A 9,829-nucleotide genomic window follows, 5' to 3' on the forward strand; every position below is an offset into this window, starting at 1 on the left:
TCTTGTAAAAATAAATACCTGCAACCAAATTTACCAGGTCACGACATTTCGCCTCTGCTCTTAGTGGTCCTGGTGAGCCTCGGATAAGAGCTTACTGGTGTGCAAACACCATGCTTGTTTGAAACCACTCACTGATGTAGAGACTCGCTGACATCCAGCATTCCAATGAAACGCTGGATGTCCACAAGTCTTTCTTGAACAATGCAAGCGGGGAAGGAACCATACAATCGTATCGTATTGGGGGACATTCTACAGAGTTTTTTTTCTATGTTTTACAGATTTTTTTTAAAAAAGCCGTTAAAGTTACATTTACGCGGTCTGTGCACGTGAGTTATATGGCCAGGGCGGCATAGTATAAAAGGCTAATTGGTAATGATCCGTCGGCTTATTACAGAGATGTGCCAGACTTTTCAGAAAACTAGATGGAGGTTCATTCTAGCGTAGTTTTATCCCGCGAATCTGAATATCCCGTTTGTTTTCCTCAAAGATATAACTAAACGTGAGAAAACACAAAAAACATCCCACCAACAGTGACATCGTAAGAAGACCTTTCGGCCGCCAAGCGTGTGTCGCTTAAGGGCCGCGCGTCCAATCGCAAGTTTTCTAGGTATATTCTCCGGCACTGGCACCAGTCGTGACACATTTTTCTGCCCTTTTAAAAAATAGCATGTGCGTGCATAGCTTTGATAGGCGCTGAAGATGCGTGAACAAAGATTTTGAAAGCTGCTGTTGTGACGTCGCTCTCTAGGGAGGTGCTTTCACAGCGCTTTAAAAATGACTATGCAGCCTTGATTAATTAAATTAGCAAATAATTTCGATATTTGAGATTCTGGAGGTCGAATGAAGAAGATTTAAAAGTGTTTTCTCAAATACAAAACTGCTTCAGCCTCTCTCTAAGTATAGTATGTTCGTGAAATTTTTAATCAGTGAAAATAGACCCATGGTTCCAATTAGAAACCTGCTAAGCATCATCAAAACACACTAAATCAATTTTCTTTGTAAAGATATAAGACGAGTAGCATTTTATGGCGTTATAAAAAAATGGTCAATTTGGACGTATTTCCAGACTTCGGTTTCTTACCAGAGCGCATCTTTGCACCTGCGGTCCAGCTGCCCGGTGACCGCAGTGCGGAGCCGCCCCCTCGCCTCCCTCGTAGGATGAAGGGAAGCAAGGCGCATGTGTGTTGCGTGTCTATGCCCCTGGGGAACAGGACCGTGGGCGCAGAGATGAGCTCTGATAAGAAACTGAAACCTAGAAACTCGTCCAAATAAAGCTTTTTACAGAATGCATAAAACGCTACCCCTGAATTATATCCTTCTAAAAAAAACTTGATTTTGTGGTTTTCAATGACTCAGCAAGTTTCTAATTGAAACCATATTTTCATTTTCACTAATTAAAAAGTTGATTAACAAATTGTATTTCATTATCTGACTGATCGTTACGACTAGGTCCCTATACTACGTACGCCTGGCCGTATAACTCGCCTGCACAAACCGCATTAATATAGCTTTCACGACCTTTCTAAACATATAGGTAAAGCTTAAAACTAAATCGCCCTGTACAACAGTGAAAAGGCGAAACCAACACGCTGGAGCCATATGGCTCCACCATGCTGGTATCGCCTTTTTGCTGGTATAGGATGTCCCATATTACGTTATGCATGTATGGTTCCGTCCGCCTACATGGTTCCGCCTATATACACTACGCTGGTATAGGATGTCCCATAATACGACACGCTTGTATGGTTCCGCCCACCTGTATCGTTCCGCCTTATTCCACTATACTGGAGCCGCCTTTTTCGCTTGTATAGGATGTCCCATATTACGGTTACGCTTGTATAAGCCTTTTCCGTCATCTTTCCATCATCGAGATTTTCCAACAGGGCCTGCTTTGAACTTCTGTTTCAACCTCGACAAGAAGGTTACCAGAAAGCTTTTTCGCCTTGAAAGCTTTGCCAATAATGGCATCAAGACATTTTGAAACTAGAAAAGGCGAGAGCTTAGCCAGTGGCTTTTCTTCATCTAGAGCTTGAATGACAAAAAATCTTGGAAACTTTGGCGGTTCGGATGCTTTTTCGAAAGTAAGTACGGAGCAACCCCTTTTAGGGGCACGCGCCGTGTTCGGTTTCGAGGAGGGGGGAGCCATAAGAGGCGGAGAGTCTTCAGAACCTGTGGTGTGCCGCCCACCACGGAGCCCAACACGGGAATAGGTAACGCACCATAACAAACAGGGCTTTGCTGGAGACTTTACGCTACTAGCACTGCCCAGGTACTATACCCAAGTGTGTTTCTGGACAAGGAGTCTGTCGCCACCCAAGGTTAGCCCTTGCAACACCACCTAGATGGAAAGCCGGAGCGCTTCCCTCTCTTCCTTCAAGGAGCGTCGGCATGAGTAGGCTGAACTGGTAGTGCGCTTCTCCGCAAGGCTCCCCTTGACCTTTGGCTTTTTTGCAATGCACGTTCTCTTTTACTTTTCCTTTCGCTTCACTTTTCCTTTCGCTCAAGCGTAGAGGGAAAGGAAAAAAAAAACGCCACGGCGTCGCGTTTTTTTTTGTTTTTTTTGTTTTTCCTTCAACGGTTGTTTGTCGCGTTCCTTTCTTCGACGGCTTTTTTTACTTACTCCTGCGGGTTGGATCACGTGACAATAAGGCTGGAGGAATCAACTAGAACAACTCTTGAAGCGAGTAGGTTTTTGCACGCCGAGGGTCAGAGTTTCAACTCTCGAGTGAGATCGAGCACATTTTGGAATGTGCTCTCGCGGCCTCGTGCGTGGGCGTGAAAGCTGCCTTTCGGTTGTCGGTGCCTGGTCGGTGCTGTCATTCGGTACAGATGTTGTTCATCCGCGCTTTGACGGAAAACTGGATGTGAAAGTGTCCATATTTGAGTTTCTGCAAGGATGACTACGAAAGCGTGGACTATACAGTGAATCGATGGGAAGATCTCGCTCCTTGACGGCATGGCAGGGTGAGAACTTTTTTAATTTTTATCATCGTGGTTTCGTTTTTTTTTTGTTTTTACTTTTCGCTGAATGCATCCTTGGGAGTGATTTGGTTGTGGCCTGGAAGCAACATATTCAAATGCTGGCGCTACTTGCAGGTGCAGAATTAAATAAAAATTACTTGATTTATGAGTTCAGGTTGGAATGTTTTCGCAAGCTACGCAAGTGATAGGTTATCGCGGTTGCAACCAGCACATCAATTAAAAAAAAAAAAACAGAAGTACATTGTGTCGTTCCTGCGTATCCTCATCGGAGCGCAGAAATGATCCGCTACAACTAACTAGGAAGACCTATATTTTGGCGGGTCTCTGAGCTGTAGTTTGGAGTGCACGCAAGTCGGAATATGGTTCATTGATCAGTTTACCTATCCATACACCAGAGCCATATACTAACAATTTAGCTCGAGCCGCTTCAGGCTCCCCAAAGAATCCCACCACACACCTAGAAGCTCTATTAATTATTATTATTTTCTCTACCTGGTTCTATGTGCTCGTGCAATAAGCATTATTATTATTATCATTACTATTATAGCGCATTCGGCACATCAAATTCAAAAATAATTTTGATGTTTGCGATCCAAAATACCAGATCGAAACACTGCCAGTGTTTTCTGTCAAATACGGAACCACTTCAGCTTAAAGAAGAGGATCCTTTCTTCTTGTTTTTTTCTTTTTATCACCATTTTTGATTACATTACCTTTCTTTAGATTAATATAATTTCCTCCTTTTTCGTTCTATTTCCTGCAGAAGCGGTCACACATCCCGGATACTGCTTTGACGAACTCTGGCTACTGTACGGCCTCCATGGGACAAGCTGAAAACTGACACCTTAGAAGAGTACTTCGGAGTGTATAGGCAACTGGCTTGCTTCTAATATCAGGTGTCTACAAGGTACATTTGCGAAGATGAAAACAGAATACTGCTGTGGAGCACAATGTCAACAGTCACTACAGCTAGCAATAGAAACTAGAAAGATCTTCCCAAGCAAGCGGATGCTTGACGCCCTACCTGCAACGTGGCATACCTGCAATGTGGCCCTGGGCTGTAAAAAAAATAAGGCGCAGCCTCCCGGTGTTGGGCTATGTGGCCAGCTGTGCAGTCTACACCACCTTGAAAAACCTAAGGGGCAAAAAATGCAAGGCCGCATCGACAGCACGAAACAAGTTGGCTACAGTTTGCTCGCACAGGAAGACAGAGCTGGTGTAAATGCTGTAGCGAAATGAATGTTTGCATTAACGCCAAGAATGCCAAACAGAAGAAATGAAAAGCTGAAACTCGATCAAAGACACTCGCTGCCAACCGTCACGGATGTCAAGAAGCGAACTCGGACCAAGGAAGAGTATGTCTGACGCCTGTGATGATGAACCCATCGCGAGTTCGAGCTGAAGCATGTGTTGGACTGCAGTGAAAACTTTCAACTGAGAAACCTTTGTTGCAAGATACACTAAGAGGTCAAGCCTAAAGAAATTAGTTCGTGTCCGGCCAGCAACATGCTTGCGCTTCATCCTCATGCAAAGGCAACTGCTTTCTGAAGTCGGTCGATCCGTGTGTGTGTGTGTGTGTGTGTGTGTGTGTGTGCAGATAATCGGTGTCCTTGTTGCAGTCTGTTGGGTATCTTGTACCCAACAGACTGATCGTTTCGCAGTGTTCAAAGGTGACCAATTTCTTCTTTATGACTCTTCTGCATTGTAAATGCAAGCAACTTTGAATATGATGCTCCCATGCCCACTTCTGTTTGTGTACAAAACTTGTTTTTAGCTGCCCTAAATGTGTCGTTTCACAGACTCGGTACTGTCGAAGTACATCTGCATATGGGGCAACGCTCGGGTATTGCGGCACTTTTTTTTTTGCAAATATAAAGTTTTCACATTATGACATTGCCAAGAAAGAGGTCACAGGTGTTTTTTGATGTAGTAACCAGATAGGTTGCTTGCTGCTAAACAAGTACTATATTTGAACAGGCAGAGTGCTTTGAATTGCTGAACCTATGCAGGTTGATCACAGGTCTAAGAAAAGTTTGCCAAAATATGTGGAATACATTTTTCAAAATATGTGCAATACAGTTTTCAAACTATGTGCAATACATTTTTCGAACCAGCACATCACAATTTTAGAATGTTATTACTTTTATACTTGTCTGGCAATTTGGGTCCCGTTGCTGTTGCATCAGATGTCCCTAAGGGTAGTGTACTCGGGCCTCTATTGTTTCTAATATATATCAATGACCTACCATTATCAATTAAATCGACAATGAGACTGTTTGCTAATGCATGAGTTATTTACCGGAAAATTAATACACCTATATTAATCACAAGACGATTTAGATACAATATCATCATGGTGTTCCTTACGGCAGATGAACATTAACACATATAAATGCAAAGAATTGTCCATAATTAAGTTCTCCACTAAGACACTAACCCAGTACTCGTTACTTTCCAAACCACTAGAAAACTCACTGTCGTACAAGTATTTGGGCGCGTATTTCACAGACTCATTATCATGGATTGAGCAAATAACAAATAGCGCACTAAAAACACTTAATTTGTGAAAAAGCCATTTGTACGAGAAAATTCTTGTGTTCAATAAACGCATGAATCATGCAAGATATATGATAACCGTATAAGAACTATATAAGATATATAAGAAACTTCTTACAAATTTCTTATGTTATTCTAATCTACTTCTTATAGGCCTCTTATATGTTCTTATATATCTTGTATGATCCATACATGTTTATTGGACACAGAAGTTTCTCATACAAATGAGATTTTTAGTAGGGATCTAGCTCTTATTAAAGCAACACTACTCGCATACAAAACATTTATCCTCCCACCATTAGAATATGCGAGCATAATTTGGAATCCACACCTAAGTTACCTATAATCTAGAGGCTCGAATCTTCAGAACAAAGCAGACAGATTTATATGTAGTGATTATTCATTCGAAACTAGTGTCTCCGCTTTAAAAGCTAGCATAAATCTTCCTAATCTAGAAAGAAGACAAAAAATAGTCTGATTCTGTGTGTGTGTTTTTTTTTTTCCAAGATGTATATTACTCAGATTCTAATGTTCAATCTACTTAGTGCTGGGTTGCCAAATTCATATCATCCATGTTGGATAATTCCTTCAAGATTGAACCATTTCAGTGCCATAATTACACTTTCCTTTTTTCTTCCTTAGTACCTTGTAACACTGACTAGAACAAACTACCTGACCATATTGTAACTGAGAGATATCCCATTTCATTGAAAAAGTGCATCAATTTGTGTAACTGAACTTTGATTTGTAAAACGGCATCATAACAATAACATGCCAATAAGCGGTTTTGTGTGTGTGTGTGTGTGTGTGTGTGACATTTTCTTTTTGTTGGTGTCTCTTTTATGTTCAATTACTATTTTGTCTTTTATTTATTTGAATTCCCCCTGATGTAATGAGTCTTTGGATGCCTTTGAGGTGAATGAAATTAAATGAAATGAATGCCTCTGCATCATTTATCCAATTGTTACTTCATTTAGTTTTATCTGGTCCTACAACTTCGATTATTGTCATTTCATAGGGATTTGTTTTTTATTACACAAGTCCCATGTCGTTCAGAGGTAATTACACCACCCAGTTTATCGCTTAAAAAATAACACATCTGTCTCAAGATATCACTTTCTCGTATTTCACTACAATAATTGTAGGTTATAAGAATTTTCCTGCTTTCTAAAATTGGTTCTTTATATCACTCGGAGTTCACAGCTCTCATGTTAGCTCATAAAAAATAAATAGTGCGAAAACCTGCGTTTCTACGACGTAAAAGCTACGCGCGAAGCCTTCAGCTCAGCTCTATAGCGCGGCGCTCGTCAGCCTGCTGCCGTGACGTCACCGGAGGCGTGTGCTGGCCTTCTCCTCTAGGTGGTGTTGGCCCTTGCCGCCAAAGGAGTTGAAAAAAGAAAGAAGAGAAATGAGAAGAGTGAAAAGAAGGAGAAGACAAGGGTGAAAGAGAGGAGGGGATAGTAGAAGATGTGGCGACTAGACTGAATCATCCTGGCCGGGCCTTACCAGGACTCCCGTCTATGAGAAGCGGGGGCCGAAGTGGTGTATTGCCTCGCCCGGGGGTCCCCGAGGGGTCCAACCCTGCCCCGGACTGGGCTCAACCACCAGGATAAGGCTTGAGAGATGTCGAAATCGATGCAAGATGAAAAACGCCGCTAATCTTCCTTCCTTCTTCGTATCTCTATCTCTGGCTAAATTAAGCAGAAACCGTTTCACTTAAACTTGTTTTTCTTTTCTTTTCTCAATGTCGGTTCCGCCGCGGTCAAGAAATCGAGATATAAATACCTCGCAGACATAGCCGATTCACGAAAGATACTGACGACACTCAACCAAAACGGCGACGGGCACGGGATGTCAGGATTGCGTCGGCGCGACCCGTACGATATTCACAGGTATCGACTGGATCAAAATGATATCAGAATAATCTTTTCAATTTAAGGCCAATATCGGCGCAATATTATTTGCTCCCTGGCCTGAATATCTTCACATCCTCGTTCATATAGTAAAAGTGGAGACGATTTTATAAGTCGAAGTTGAACTGATGAAACTGACGCTCAAACATCACATAATGTTCTACTTGTGTCTGAAGGTGAGTTCGACCGGAATTCTAAACACTATCCTCTAGCACTCCCTAATCAAACTTTACATCGAGTAGCGATTAAATCACACGGATGATTGTACCGCTGCATATCAGCAAATTGTTCATCAAAGCACCTGCAGATCGACGCCTACGTAGTATTTCCGGGATGCAATTACATGGCGAAAATACCCCGGCATTAAGTACGCCGCCGGCTCAAGCAGTCGCTAAAGGGACGCTTTAATAGTACCGAGATAAAAGATTTCTAAGAGACAGCCCGGACGTTTTTTCGTGCCATATATACCAACGAATAATAATGCGCAACTTATTTATCGATGGTGGTGTTGGATACACGTAGCACGCAAGACGACGCTGGGGTCGCGTGGCGTGCACTGTGTTTCCGCCATTTTGGGGCGTGGAGATTTGCCAATCGCCGAGCAATCACTACGCGACAGCCACCTGTGACGACGATTTTTAAATTTATAAAGCTCCCAATACTTGTTTTCACATTTGACCAGCTTTTATTGCCCGTAACCTGCATTTCAGTATTTTTAATTGAACATCTTTGCAGCCACAGTCAATGCCAAAATATTTTAATAAGCCTTGTTTTTCACTGAAAGTCAAGAAGTACTAGCGCCTGCTCTTGCTCGGATTTCGCCGAGCAAGAAGAAGTAAGATGAAGCGCGACATTGGATAGACACAAGTTTATTTATTTTTACTTTCCAGGTATCAGACTTGCAGGACAGAATAAAAAGAAAAAAAAAAAGCAAAGAGACACACTGTCCTGGAACAAAGTCGTCCTCAACGCTACTCTGTCACCACATTCTTCTGCTGACATATTTGAAGCAGTTGTCATTTTCGCCGAGAAAGTGCAACGCTGGGATATGTTTTGAAACCACACAGATCGAGTAAACGCCTAGAAAAGCTAGGCCTAACCCGCTCGTTAAAATGTCGAAACCCGGTGGAAATATTCGCTCCTCAGACAGAGAGCCACACCAACACACCCAAACACAAAGAGTACACCCCACGAATAACTCGAACATGAAGGCACACATGAACGCGAAATGCTTGCACGTTTCATGCCGTAAACGCTCTAAAATCACCAGCGTAGGCGATATAAAATGACAAGAAGGCAAACTTTTCTGCCATTGTGAAAACGCAACTATGATACCGCCGCCACCATCTGGAGGATAGGTGTCTATTATGCTCCTTCTGGTTTACCATCGCGACTCTCGAATGGATTGTCACCACAACCCCAGAACAGCTATTCGCACGCAAAATGAAGTCTCATAGAGGATGTTGCAGGGACCATACCGACTCCAACCTCCGGCTGCATTGCTTGTTGAACGATTACACAATCGCATACAATCGTGACCAGCATGCAGTGAGCGCAGGCAGGAAGCAGACGCCCTAGTCGGAAGGAGCGAGCACCTCTCTATCTTCTTCCGCGAGGTCCTGGGCTACGCCGGAAGCACACTTCCTAACGTCTTCTTCGTATTCATGTATCGCTTATTGCGCCTACGCAGGTTGCCAGATCCCAGTAAGAAGAAACCACGCAGCCGATTGCAGCCGGGCAACATTGACGTAAACCCTAAAAACTAGGGACACGGACCGTAAATCTCATGATTCGAGGCTGCCTCAGGGAGGTGCGTACATGAGGTTTATGCAGGGCGGCGTGAAAAATACTGATACAAAGATATATTTGTCAGTCTACGTAATCTTACCAAAATAACTTGTGTGAGACTCGAACGAGAAAGAGAGTGTATTACCATCTAATCAAATAGTTTTTTTTTTTTAATTTCACAATGACTAGTATGGGTCCGCAAGTACCGTCTGTGCACTTGAAATATTAGCCATGAATTTGTTGCAACGACGCTCTAAAAATGGTCGTTTTCACAGTGCATCAACGTGCATTTGTAAGGAACGTTCTGGGGGCAATAAAATACGCGTACGATTAAAAGGCGCTCCTAAGTTTTATATTATTCATGAAACCTATTATTGACGGACTTTCAGACCTTGTACATTGCGTTAGAATGAAGGTTAAAATGCAGTAGGCTTAAATGTTTGCAATAGTAAATTGGTAAACACTATTGATAATAGCCACATAAAAAGGACTAACGACACTGCTCAGCCACTGTGGGAGTGTAAGGGTCTGAAGGGTTTAAAAGCACATCTAGGCAAAACATTACACTACCCTGTGTTGTGAGTTTTCAA

This window comes from Ixodes scapularis, unplaced genomic scaffold, assembly GCF_016920785.2.
Source record: "Ixodes scapularis isolate PalLabHiFi unplaced genomic scaffold, ASM1692078v2 PGA_scaffold13__105_contigs__length_92229423, whole genome shotgun sequence".
NCBI lineage: Eukaryota > Metazoa > Arthropoda > Arachnida > Ixodida > Ixodidae > Ixodes > Ixodes scapularis.